The 12,827-nt window shown below is 47.5% G+C and overlaps 1 protein-coding gene and 1 long non-coding RNA gene across 3 annotated transcripts in view; one reads left to right on the top strand and one right to left on the bottom strand.

Annotated features, from left to right (window-relative positions):
- The window catches only part of LOC136633217 (uncharacterized), an 87,380-nt gene extending 82,395 nt beyond the window's left edge, over nucleotides 1–4,985 (top strand). For both annotated transcript variants that reach the window (XR_010793246.1, XR_010793247.1), the window contains one exon: nucleotides 4,855–4,985. This is a non-coding gene — a long non-coding RNA (uncharacterized lncRNA). The remainder of the gene's footprint in view (nucleotides 1–4,854) is intronic.
- The window catches only part of LOC136633216 (NACHT, LRR and PYD domains-containing protein 12-like), a 120,958-nt gene that overhangs the window by 21,593 nt on the left and 86,538 nt on the right, over nucleotides 1–12,827 (bottom strand). The window lies entirely within an intron of this gene.

Here is a 12,827-nt window from a genome sequence, read left to right as displayed (position 1 = left end):
CAACATGGAGCATGGAGTTTGTATGTTCTATTTGTGCTTCTAATTGTCTCTTCCTACGTAGAAGGAAGGAACAGTGGTTAATACTGTTACCTTGCAGTGATTGAGTTCAAGGTTCAAATCTTAACAAAGCAACATCTCCATGGAGTTATCCAATTCCATACACATGTTGTCCTAAGATATGAACTTAGGATCCCAGGACTACAAGACAGCAGTGCTAACCACAACGCAAGTGTTCAGTATTTCTTTTGAGGGTTTATGGATGTCTGGTTTGGCACAAATAAATCACCTGAGGTTCAGGTTCTTTGTGACCTCGCTGAACCAAATATACAGCAAAGTTCAACCACAATACAGGTTCTACAGGTGCAGGTCGCTCACCTCTAGTTATAACCTTTGCCCATTGCTGATCTTTTTGTCTGTCTTCTGTATATTGACAATGTACTGCTATCACTTACTATTCTTTTTGTGTTGTTTTTATCTATGTTGATATAACGTGTAGAAGTGCAATACAAAGATAAAGCCTGCAGAGGGCTTGAGAATAGGCTTGACTATGTGCTAATGAGCATGGACAGCTGTATGGGTGTGTCTGGAGGAGTTAAAACCTCCTGACACATTGAGTTCGTCTGCGAAAAGCCAGAGCAGAGCTGCTGCTGTAGCTACTCCCTGGGAGAGAAGCTTGGAGTAGGCTGAAAGCCTGGGGTCTGTGGCAGACCAGGCATTCATACTGCCAACGAGTCTGACAGGGAGGGATGACCCCTAAACTGACACCTGGTTGGGTACGCTGATGGACATTGTTGTGATATGCAGTGGTGCTGGGCCATCAAATAAGTAGTGAGCGAGAAAACTACTGTTCAGTTAGCGCCTTGACAGACAAGTGTTTATTTTGTTTATTGCACAGAAGTGTATGTGCTGCCAGTGGCTGCTGTGTCCCCACTGTGTTTTTCTGTTCAATTGCTGGATGCAAGAAAAATAAAACTTTGTTGACATTTTATATGGACTGAGTGAGCCGCTGTTCCAAATTTCAATCAAGTGAGCAGCACATAATCTGTATTAGCTCAAATGGCTGAGGCCAAGAACATAGATGTCACATCACCAGCAAGCCAGAGCCAATGCCTTCAAGTAGTGATTCAATAATCTATATATATAAAGAAAGATGAAAGCCCTCACTGACTCACTGACTGACTGACTCGCCACTAATTCTCCAACTTCCCGATGTCGTAGAAACATGAAATTTGGCACAAGCATAGATTATCTCCAAAATAGGAAAAGTTAATGGGTCCCAACTAGATTATTCAATTCTAGCGCAAAAGAATTAGCGTCCAAATTTTACATATGTAATCTAATTCTTTTACTTCCCGATGTCATAGAAACATGAAATTTGGCACAAGCATTGATTATGTCATAAATAGGAAAAGCTAATGGGTCCCAACTCGATTATTCAATTCTAAGTGCAAAAGAACTAGCGTCCAATTTTACGTACGTTATCTAATTCTCTCACTTGAAATTTGGCACAAGCATTGATTATGTCATAAATAGGAAAAGTTATTGGGTCCCAACTCGATTGTTCAATTCTGAGCGCAAACGAATTAGCGCCCAAATTTTACGTACGGAATCTAATTCTCTCACTTCCCAATGTCATACAAAACTTGAAATTTGGCACGGGCATTGATTATGTCATAAATAGGAAAAGTTAATGGGTTCCAACTCGATTGTTCAATTCTAAGCACAAAAGAATTAGTGTCCAAATTTTACATATGTAATCTAATTCTCTCACTTTCCGATGTCATAGAAACTTGAAATTTGGCACGAGCATTGATTATGTCATAAATAGGAAAAGTTAATGGGTCCCAACTCGATTATTCAATTCTTAGCACAATACCCTGCTGCTGCTGCAGTACATTATCACTAAGAACTATTTTGTGTTTGGGGGAGTGTACTTCTGGCGGTGACAGGACACAGCCATGGGCTCAAATGTCATGCCTACATACGCGAATATATTTATGAGCACATTCGAAGAAGAGAATATTTACTGTACACATCGTCATTCAGGCCAAGGATCATCAAATGGTAGCATTACATCGACAACATGTTTATGATATGAGGGGGACTGAACATGATTTACTAGCTTTCCTTAATCATCTTAACACCGTTGATCCAGAATTAAAGTTTACATTGAATCATTCCTATACTAATATACAATTTTTGAATGTTATGGCGATTAATTCTTTTGCTTGATAACAATCATCCGAAAAAGATGATCGAGTCATTCCCCGGGAGTCAGTTATTGTGAGTACAGAGAATTGCGGGTGAGGAATTTGTTGATGCAAGTTTAGACTAAATGGCAAAAAAATTTATTAACAAGGGATATACGAAGTCATTCATTGAAGATACAGTTTAGAGAGTGATAAATAAAGCTAGATCCAAATTACTGATGTATACCAAAAAAAGAGAGGGGGATAAGAGGACTCCATTTGCATAAACATATAGTCCAGACAGTGGCAAATATAGTGGTAAAATCGAAAAACTTTAGACAATGCTTGCTAAAGGCTGTAATGTCGTTGAGTTCTCTGCATATCCAATTATGGCATACAAAGGAAGCCCCAACCTCGGGGATCATTTGGTGAAGCCTTTTTTTGAAAAATGTGATAATTGATACAGCAGACATTTTCATTTCTGAGGAATGGTAATTATCCTTTCTTGGGATGTGCCTGCTATAGTAATATTCTTAAAGGCGACAACCTTCAGACATCAAGGGGAAATCAAGGGGAGATTTACATGCGCCTCTAACCATCTTTATTTAATAACCTGCCCTTGTGGCCCTGGCTATGTGACCTATACATATACAAACAGGGAGATACGTGAGCAAATAGGTAAACATAAAAGTACCATTCGCACTTGTAATATGGAGCTCCTGGTGCCCAAGCACTTCATTGAACAGAAACATACAATCAGTCAATTGAGGTTTAGTATAATAGACAGTGTGGGATCACTGGACAGGGGAGGCGATAGAGTATTGATGCATAAGAGACATGAATAAAGGTGGATTTTAACTCTTGACACTATGGTATTGAGTTTTGAGACCGTTAATGAGGTTATAAATATACCTTGCTAGCTGATATACCCGTCTTCACCTGGATTAATTTTATACAGGTTTACCTGTTGTTCGTATGGAAAATTTTTCATTAAGTCATGGTTACTTCAGAGGAACCGAGGAATAAAATATGTATACACATAGAGGAGCATTAGATTCTCCTCAGACTGCATGTACTGATGTCCCTCTGCAGGATGTGTCACTCCTCCCACTCTCCTCACTTTTTACCCTTAAAGGTAATACTCCTTTTTATTAAAATTTACCCCAGACTGGAGGTTGCAGCACTTTCTTAGCAGAGGTCAGTTAGATTGTTGTGCCAAATTTCACACTTGTACAACACGAGGAAGTTACATTACATAGGGGTGCACTTACTTTTGCAATTAGCATTGAATAATCAAGTAGTAACCCCTTTACTTATCCTGTGTAGGTCCTAAAGAATACTCCTGCCAAATTTCACACTTGTATGACAGCAGGAAGTTACATTACATAGGGGTGCTCTTACTTTTGAAATTAACATTAACCCCTTGAGTGGCACGCCCGGAAATTTTCTGGGACGAGCTCCACTGCTCATAGTGACATAGCCCAGAAGATTTCCGGGCTATGTATCACTATGGGAGCTGCAGAGCACAATGCCACAAGCTGTGACAGTGTGCTCTGCCTGCACAGACCCACACAGAGCAGTGCAAGGGCTTTGAAAAACCAGCAGAAGATATTGCCGATATGTCGGCAACCTCCTGCTTTGTTTACAGGTTGCCATAGAGACCATCGGCTTGTCAGAAGCAAGCCGATGGTCTCTGTGGCAGAGAGAGCTGGTTGTTAGCTGTCAGAGGACAGCTAGGTACTAGCTCTTACAGCAGAGATCAGAGAAACCCTCCGATCTCTGCTGTGTTAACCCTTTACATGCTGCAGTCTATGTGACTGCAGCATGTAAAGGGCTGTCACTGCAGCATGTAAAGGGCTTTCACCATCGGACCCCTGGAATGTGATCAGGGGTCCTGATGAGTCCCTGTGGAAGTCCCCTAAAGGGACAAAAAAAAGAAAATTTAAAAAAAGAAAAAAAAAAGAAAAAAAGGTAAAAAATTATTTTAAAAAATTATATAAACACTTGTCTCCCTTTACTTTGTAAAAAATCAAAAATACAATCACACATGTGGTATCCATGCGTCATAATGACCCAGAGAAGGAAGTTAATACATTATTTAACCACTTAATGACATGGCCCCTTTTTTTCTTTTTTCTCCATTTCTTTTTTTCCTCCCCCCTGTTTAAAAAAAAATCACAACTTGTCCTGCAAAAAACAAGCCCTCATATGGCCATGTCAATGGAAAAATGAAAAAGTTATGGCTCTTGAGACGCAACTGCAAAATTAGTTGAAATTCAATGATTAGACCATTTAAAAAAACCTGCCCTGGTGGGCACGACAGGGTGGTAGGAAACCCGCCACTCAAGGGGTTAAATAATCAAGTTGTATCCCCTTTACTTTTCCTATTTATGACCTAAAGAATGATTGTGCCAAATTTCACGCTTACAGGACACCAGGAAGTTACATTGCAAAGGGATGCACTTACTTTTGCAATTAGCATTGAATAATCGAGTTGTGACCCCTTTACTTTTCCTATGTAGGACCTAAAGAAAACACATGCCAAATTTCATGTTTTATGACACTGGGGCATTAGACAATTAGTGGCAAGTCGGTCAGTGAGTGCTTTCGCCTTTATATATATATACATTATTTTTTCATGTTTATTTTGCTGTTTGTTTTCCAGGTGGGATTATATCTGCAATTTATGCAGGGGTCCAAGAATGCCTCCTCTGCTCTGACTGCATGTGATTTGAATCCCCCCCGCCTTTTTTCTCTCCCCCCCAAAATTTGTCGTTTTTGAAATATACTACACTAAAAAACAATAAAGATATTGAAATATATTGAAAGATGTTGTTGATGTTTTTAAGGAGAACATGCAATCTCTGGATAAACACCCTGTGGTATGGGAGACTTGCAAAGCATATATTAGATGCTTACTAGAGATGAGCGAACGTACTCGTCCGAGCTTGATACTCGTTCGAGTATTAGCGTGTTCGAGATGCTCGTTACTCGTAACGAGTACCACGTGATGTTCGAGTTACTTTCACTTTCATCTCTGAGACGTTAGCGCGCTTTTCTGGCCAATTGAAAGACAGGGAAGGCATTACAACTTCCCCCTGCGACGTTCAAGCCCTATACCACCCCCCTGCAGCGAGTGGCTGGCGAGATCAGGTGTCACCCGAGTATAAAAATCAGCCCCTCCCGCGGCTCGCCTCAGATGCGTTGTGACATAGCTGAGGGACAGTGCTATTGTGTTGGAGCTGCTGTAGGGAGAGTGTTAGGAGTTAGTGTAGGCTTCAAGAACACCAACGGTCCTTCTTAGGGCCACATCTAACCGTGTGCAGTAGTGTGGAGGCTGCTTTTTGCAGTGTTGCACATTTTTTTTTTTTGGTATATCGGCCGTGCAGAGCAATGCGCCCTGCAGTAATAGTCCAGGGACAGAAGTGTGGAGGCAGGTAGAGCGTTAGGAGTTATTGTAGGCTTCAAGAACCCCAACGGTCCTTCTTAGGGCCACATCTAACCGTGTGCAGTAGTGTGGAGGCTGCTTTTAGCAGTGTTGCACTTTTTTTTTTTTGGTATATCGGCCGTGCAGAGCATTGCGCCCTGCAGTAATACTCCAGGGACAGAAGTGTGTAGGCAGGGACAGAAGACATATATTATTGATGGAATATACGCAGTGGGCCTTTTCTAAAAAATATTGGGTAAAAAATCTATTTGGCCTGCCTGTCACTGTGCTCAGTGTTCTGGGTCCGTGTGTGCTGGGGGTAGTAGTTCTCCAAAATCATACGCAGCCAACTAAGTGTTACAGCAGGCTTGCTCCAAATTATTTCCTGGCTCTGAAATCACCGCTCTGTTGCAGTTAATAACAGTGCAACACTCTGCAGTTCTGTGACACACTCCAGGGACAGAAGACATATATTATTGATTGAATATACGCAGTGGTCCTTTTCTAAAAAATATTGGAAAAAAATTTATTTGGCCTGCCTGTCACTGTGCTCAGTGTTCTGGGTCCGTGTGTGCTGGGGGTAGTAGTTCTCCAAAATCATACGCAGCCAGCTAAGTGTTACAGCAGGCTTGCGCCAAATTATTTCCTGGCTCTGAAATCACCGCTCTGTTGCAGTTAATAACAGTGCAACACTCTGCAGTTCCGTGACACACTCCAGGGACAGAATTGTGTAGGCAGGGCCAGAAGACATATATTATTGATTGAATATACGCAGTGGTCCTTTTCAAAAAATATTGTGCAAAAAATCTATTTGGCCTGCCTGTCACTGTGCTCAGTGTTCTGGGTCCGTGTGTGCTGGGTGTAGTAGTTCTACAAATAAATACGCAGCCAGCTAAGTGTTACAGCAGGCGTGCGCCAAATTATTTCCTGGCGTTCCGTAAACGAAGTCAGCCTCCAACCACAGGCCAATAAGCGGCACATTTAATTACAGCGTTCTGTTTCTGCACTACTGCTAATACACCATGCTGAGGGGTAGGGGTAGGCCTATAGGACGTGGACGCGGGCGAGGACGCGGAGGCCCAAGTCAGGGTGTGGGCACAGGCCGAGCCAGTGCGATGGCCAGGGGTAGAGGCAGGGCCAGACCGAATAATCCACCAACTGGTTCCCAAAGCACCCCCTCGCGCCATGCCACCCTGCAGAGGTCAAGGTGCTCTACGGTGTGGCAGTTTTTCACAGAGACACCTGACGACCGACGAACAGTGGTGTGCAACCTTTGTCGCGCCAAGATCAGCTGGGGAGGCACCACCACCAGCATGCGCAGGCATATGATGGCCAAGCACCCAACAAGGTGGGACGATGCCCGTTCACCGCCTCCGGTTTGCACCACTGCCTCTCCCCCTGTGCCCCAACCTGCCACTGAGATCCAACCCCCCTCTGAGGACACAGGCAGTACCGTCTCCTGGCCTGCACCCACACCCTCACCTCCGCTGTCCTCGGCCCCATCCAGCAATGTCTCTCAGCGTAGCGTCCAGACGTCGCTAGCGCCACAGTTTGAGCGCAAGCGCAAGTACGCTGCCACGCACCCGCACGCTCAAGCGTTAAACGTGCACATAGCCAAATTTATCAGCCTAGAGATGCTGCCGTATAGGCTTGTGGAAACGGAGGCTTTCAAAAGCATGATGGCGGCGGCGGCCCCGCGCTACTCGGTTCCCAGTTGCCACTACTTTTCCCTATGTGCCGTCCCAGGCCTGCACGACCACGTCTCCCGCAACATTGTACGCGCCCTCACCAACGCGGTTACTGCCAAGGTCCACTTAACAACAGACACGTGGACAAGCACAGGCGGGCAGGGCCACTATATCTCCCTGACGGCACATTGGGTGAATTTAGTGGAGGCTGGGACAGAGTCAGAGCCTGGGACCGCTCACGTCCTACCCACCCCCCGAATTGCGTGCCCCAGCTCGATGGTGGTATCTGCGGGGGTGTATGCTTCCTCCACTAAACCACCCTCCTCCTCCTCCTACGCAACCTCTGTCTCGCAATCAAGATGTGTCAGCAGCAGCAGCACGTCGCCAGCAGTCGGTGTCACGCGGCGTGGCAGCACAGCGGTGGGCAAGCGTCAGCAGGCCGTGCTGAAACTACTCAGCTTAGGAGAGAAGAGCCACATGGCCCACAAACTGCTGCAGGGTCTGACAGAGCAGACCGACCGCTGGCTTGCGGCCGTAACCTGGTGGCGGCTCTGCAGCTCGGCAGCCTCACGCACGTGCCATGCCTGGCCCATGTCTTTAATTTGGTGGTTCAGCGCTTTCTGAAAAGCTACCCCCACTTGTCATACCTGCTCGGAAAGGTGCGCCAGCTCTGCGCATATTTCCGCAAATCCCACACGCACGCTGTCACCCTGCGGACACTGCAACATCGGTTTAATCTGCCAGTGCACCGACTGCTGTGCGACGTGCCCACACAGTGGAACTCTACGCTCCACATGTTGGCCAGACTCTATGAGCAGCGTAGAGCTATAGTGGAATACGAACTCCAGCATGGGCGGCGCAGTGGGAGTCAGCCTCCTCAATTATTTACAGAAGAGTGGGCCTGGTTGGCAGCCATCTGCCAGGTCCTTGGAAACTTTGAGGAGTCTACCCAGATGGTGAGCGGGGATGCTGCAATCATTAGCGTCACCATTCCTCTGCTATGCCTCTTGAGAAGTTCCCTGCAAAGCATAAAGGCAGACGCTTTGGAATCAGAAATGGAGGCGGGGGAAGACAGTATGTCGCTGGATAGTCAGAGCAACCTCATGTCTATATCTCAGCGCGTTGAGGAGGAGGGGAAGGAGCATGAGGAGGAGGGGGAAGAGACAGCTTGGCCCACTGCTGAGGGTACAGATGCAGCTTGCCTGTCATCCTTTCAGCGTGTATGGCCAGAGGAGGAGGAGGAGGAGGAGCCTGAAAGTGATCTTCCTAGTGAGGACAGCCATGTGTTGCGTACAGGTACCCTGGCACACATGGCTGACTTCATGTTAGGATGCCTTTCTCGTGACCCTCGCGTTACACGCATTCTGGCCACTACGGATTACTGGGTGTACACACTGCTCGACCCACGGTATAAGGAGAGCCTTTCCACTCTCATTCCCGAAGAGGAAAGGGGTTCGAGAATGATGCTATACCACAGGGCGCTGGTGGACAAACTGATGGTAAACTTCCCATCCGACAGCGCTAGTGGCCGAAGGCGCATTTCCGTGGCCCAGGTAGCAGGGGGGGCGCAGAAATCAGGCAGCATGTACAGCGCAGGCAGGGGAACACTCTCTAAGGCCTTTGACAGCTTTATGGCTCCCCAGCAAGACTGTGTCACCGTTCCCCAGTCAAGGCTGAGTTGGCGGGAGCACTGTAAAAGGATGGTGAGGGAGTACGTAGCCGATTGCACGACCGTCCTCGGTGACGCCTCTGCCCCCTACAACTACTGGGTGTTGAAGCTGGACACGTGGCCTGAACTCGCGCTGTATGCCCTGGAGGTGCTTGCTTGTCCTGCGGCTAGCGTCTTGTCAGAGAGTGTGTTTAGTGTGGCTGGGGGAATCATCGCGGATAAGCGTACCCACCTGTCAACCGACAGTGCTGACAGGCTTACACTCATCAAGATGAACAAAGCCTGGATTTCCCCAGACTTCTCTTCTCCACCAGCGGACAGCAGCGATACATAAACAATACGTAGGCTGCACCCGCGGATGGAAGCATCGTTCTCTATCACCATCCAAAACGGGGACCTTTTTGCTTCATCAATCTGTGTATAATATTCATGCTCCTCCTCCTGCTCCTCCTCCTGAAACCTGACGTAATCACGCCAAACGTGCAATTTTTCTTAGGCCCACAAGGCTCAGTCATATAATTTTTCTAAACAATTATTATACGTTTCAATGCTCATTAAAGCGTTGAAACTTTCACCTCAACCAATTTTTATTTTAACTGGGCTGCCTCCAGGCCTAGTTAGTTACCAATTAAGCCACATAAACCAAAGCGATTAATGGGTTTCACCTGCCCTCTCGGTTGGGCATGGGCAATTTTTCTCAGGTACATTAGTACTGTTGGTACACCAATTTTTGTGGGCCCTCGCCTACAGTGTAATCCAATTAATTTTTTGCCCACCTGCATTACAGCTGACGTAACATCAGCTGTGATGGGCAATGCAATGGGATATTTTTATGTACCGCCGGTGGCTTCCAGGGAGCCACCCATGCTGTGAGTCCACACAGAGTTGTAAATGCATCTGTGTCCACTTCTAAAGAACCCCGGTCTGACTGGGGCATGCAGTGTGGGCTGAAGCCCACCTGCATTAAACATGACATTACCTCAGCTGTGATGGGCAATGCAATGGGATATTTTTATGTACCGCCGGTGGCTTCCTGGCACCCACCCATGCTGTGGGTCCACAGGGAGTTGTAACTACATGTGTCCACTTCTAAAAGAACCCCAGTCTGACTGGGGCATGCAGTGTGGGCCGAAGCCCACCTGCATTAAACATGACATTATTACCTCAGCTGTGATGGGCAATGCAATGGGATATTTTTATGTACCGCCGGTGGGTTCCAGGGAGCCACCCATGCTGTGGGTCCACACGGAGTTGTAAATGCATCTGTGTCCACTTCTAAAGAACCCCAGTCTGACTGGGGCATGCAATGTGGGCCAAAGCCCACCTGCATTAAACATGACATTACCTCAGCTGTGATGGGCAATGCAATGGGATATATTTATGTACCGCCGGTGGCTTCCTGGCACCCACCAATGCTGTGGGTCCACAGGGAGTTGTAACTACATGTGTCCACTTCTAAAGAACCCCAGTCTGACTGGGGCATGCAATGTGGGCCGAAGCCCACCTGCATTAAACATGACATTATTACCTCAGCTGTGATGGGCAATGCAATGGGATATTTTTATGTACCGCCGGTGGGTTCCAGGGAGCCACCCATGCTGTGGGTCCACACGGAGTTGTAAATGCATCTGTGTCCACTTCTAAAGAACCCCAGTCAGACTGGGGCATGCATTGTGGGCCGAGGCCCACCTGCATTAAACATGACATTACCTCAGCTGTGATGGGCAATGCAATGGGATATATTTATGTACCGCCGGTGGCTTCCTGGCACCCACCTATGCTGTGGGTCCACAGGGAGTTGTAACTACATGTGTCCACTTCTAAAGAACCCCAGTCTGACTGGGGCATGCAGTGTGGGCCGAAGCCCACCTGCATTAAACATGACATTATTACCTCAGCTGTGATGGGCAATGCAATGGGATATTTTTATGTACCGCCGGTGGGTTCCAGGGAGCCACCCATGCTGTGGGTCCACACGGAGTTGTAAATGCATCTGTGTCCACTTCTAAAGAACCCCAGTCTGACTGGGGCATGCAATGTGGGCCAAAGCCCACCTGCATTAAACATGACATTACCTCAGCTGTGATGGGCAATGCAATGGGATATATTTATGTACCGCCGGTGGCTTCCTGGCACCCACCAATGCTGTGGGTCCACAGGGAGTTGTAACTACATGTGTCCACTTCTAAAGAACCCCAGTCTGACTGGGGCATGCAATGTGGGCCGAAGCCCACCTGCATTAAACATGACATTATTACCTCAGCTGTGATGGGCAATGCAATGGGATATATTTATGTACCGCCGGTGGCTTCCTGGCACCCACCCATGCTGTGGGTCCACAGGGAGTTGTAACTACATGTGTCCACTTCTAAAGAACCCCAGTCTGACTGGGGCATGCAGTGTGGGCCGAAGCCCACCTGCATTAAACAAGACATTATTACCTCAGCTGTGATGGGCAATGCAATGGGATATTTTTATGTACCGCCGGTGGCTTCCTGGCACCCACCCATGCTGTGGGTCCACACGGAGTTGTAAATGCATCCACTTCTAAAGAACCCCAGTCTGACTGGGGCATGCAGTGTGGGCCGAACCCCACCTGCATTAAACATGACATTACCTCAGCTGTGATGGGCAATGCAATGGGATATATTTATGTACCGCCGGTGGCTTCCTGGCACCCACCCATGCTGTGGGTCCACAGGGAGTTGTAACTACATGTGTCCACTTCTAAAGAACCCCAGTCTGACTGGGGCATGCAGTGTGGGCCGAAGCCCACCTGCATTAAACAAGACATTATTACCTCAGCTGTGATGGGCAATGCAATGGGATATTTTTATGTACCGCCGGTGGCTTCCTGGCACCCACCCATGCTGTGGGTCCACACGGAGTTGTAAATGCATCTGTGTCCACTTCTAAAGAACCCTAGTCTGACTGGGGCATGCAGTGTGGGCCGAAGCCCACCTGCATTTCATCTGACGTTAGCTCTGCTGTCCAGGGCACTGCAATGGGATACATTTATGTACAGCGGGTGGGTTCCAGGGAGCCACCCATGCTGTGGGTGCACACGGAATTCCCATTGCGGAGTTGGGGATTCCCAGTTGTACCTGCCTGTGACTATTTATAAAAAACCGCGGTCTGACTGGGGCATACAGACACCTTGACAGAATGAATAGTGTGTGGCACATAGGTTCCTCATTGCTATGCCCACGTGTGCAGCTCCTGATGGCGGTGGCACAGGATTATATTTCTCATTGCTTCTGTACAGCATTGTGGGCTATCGCCCCGCCCCTTTTAAAGAGGGTCGCTGCCTAGCCGTGCCAACCCTCTGCAGTGTGTGCCTGCGGTTCCTCTGGCAGACGCACTTATAAATAGACATGAGTGTGGCATGGCATGAGGGCAGCTGAAGGCTGTGCAGGGATAATTTGGTGTGTGCTGTGGACACTGGGTCGTGCAGGGGGGGGGTTGGCCAGCATGTAACCCAGGAGAAGTGGCAGCGGAGTGTCATGCAGGCAGTGATTGTGCTTTGTTGGAGGTAGTGTGGTGCTTAGCTAAGGTATGCATTGCTAATGAGGGCTTTTCAGAAGTAAAAGTCGTTGGGGGGGGCCCACTCTTGCCGCTATTGTGGCTTAATAGTGGGACCTGTGAACTTGAGATGCAGCCCAACATGTAGCCCCTCGCCTGCCCTATCCGTTGCTGTGTCGTTCCCATCACTTTCTTGAATTGCCCCGATTTTCACAAATGAAAACCTTAGCGAGCATCGGCGATATACAAAAATGCTCGGGTCGCCCATTGACTTCAATGGGGTTCGTTAGTGGAAACGAACCCTCGAGCATCGCGAAAAGTTCGTCTCGAGT

The sequence above is a fragment of the Eleutherodactylus coqui genome, chromosome 6 (genome assembly GCF_035609145.1).
Source record: "Eleutherodactylus coqui strain aEleCoq1 chromosome 6, aEleCoq1.hap1, whole genome shotgun sequence".
NCBI classification, from domain to species: domain Eukaryota; kingdom Metazoa; phylum Chordata; class Amphibia; order Anura; family Eleutherodactylidae; genus Eleutherodactylus; species Eleutherodactylus coqui.
The sequence above is the reverse complement of the archived record's forward strand: the minus strand, read 5'-3'. Positions and strand labels throughout refer to the sequence as shown.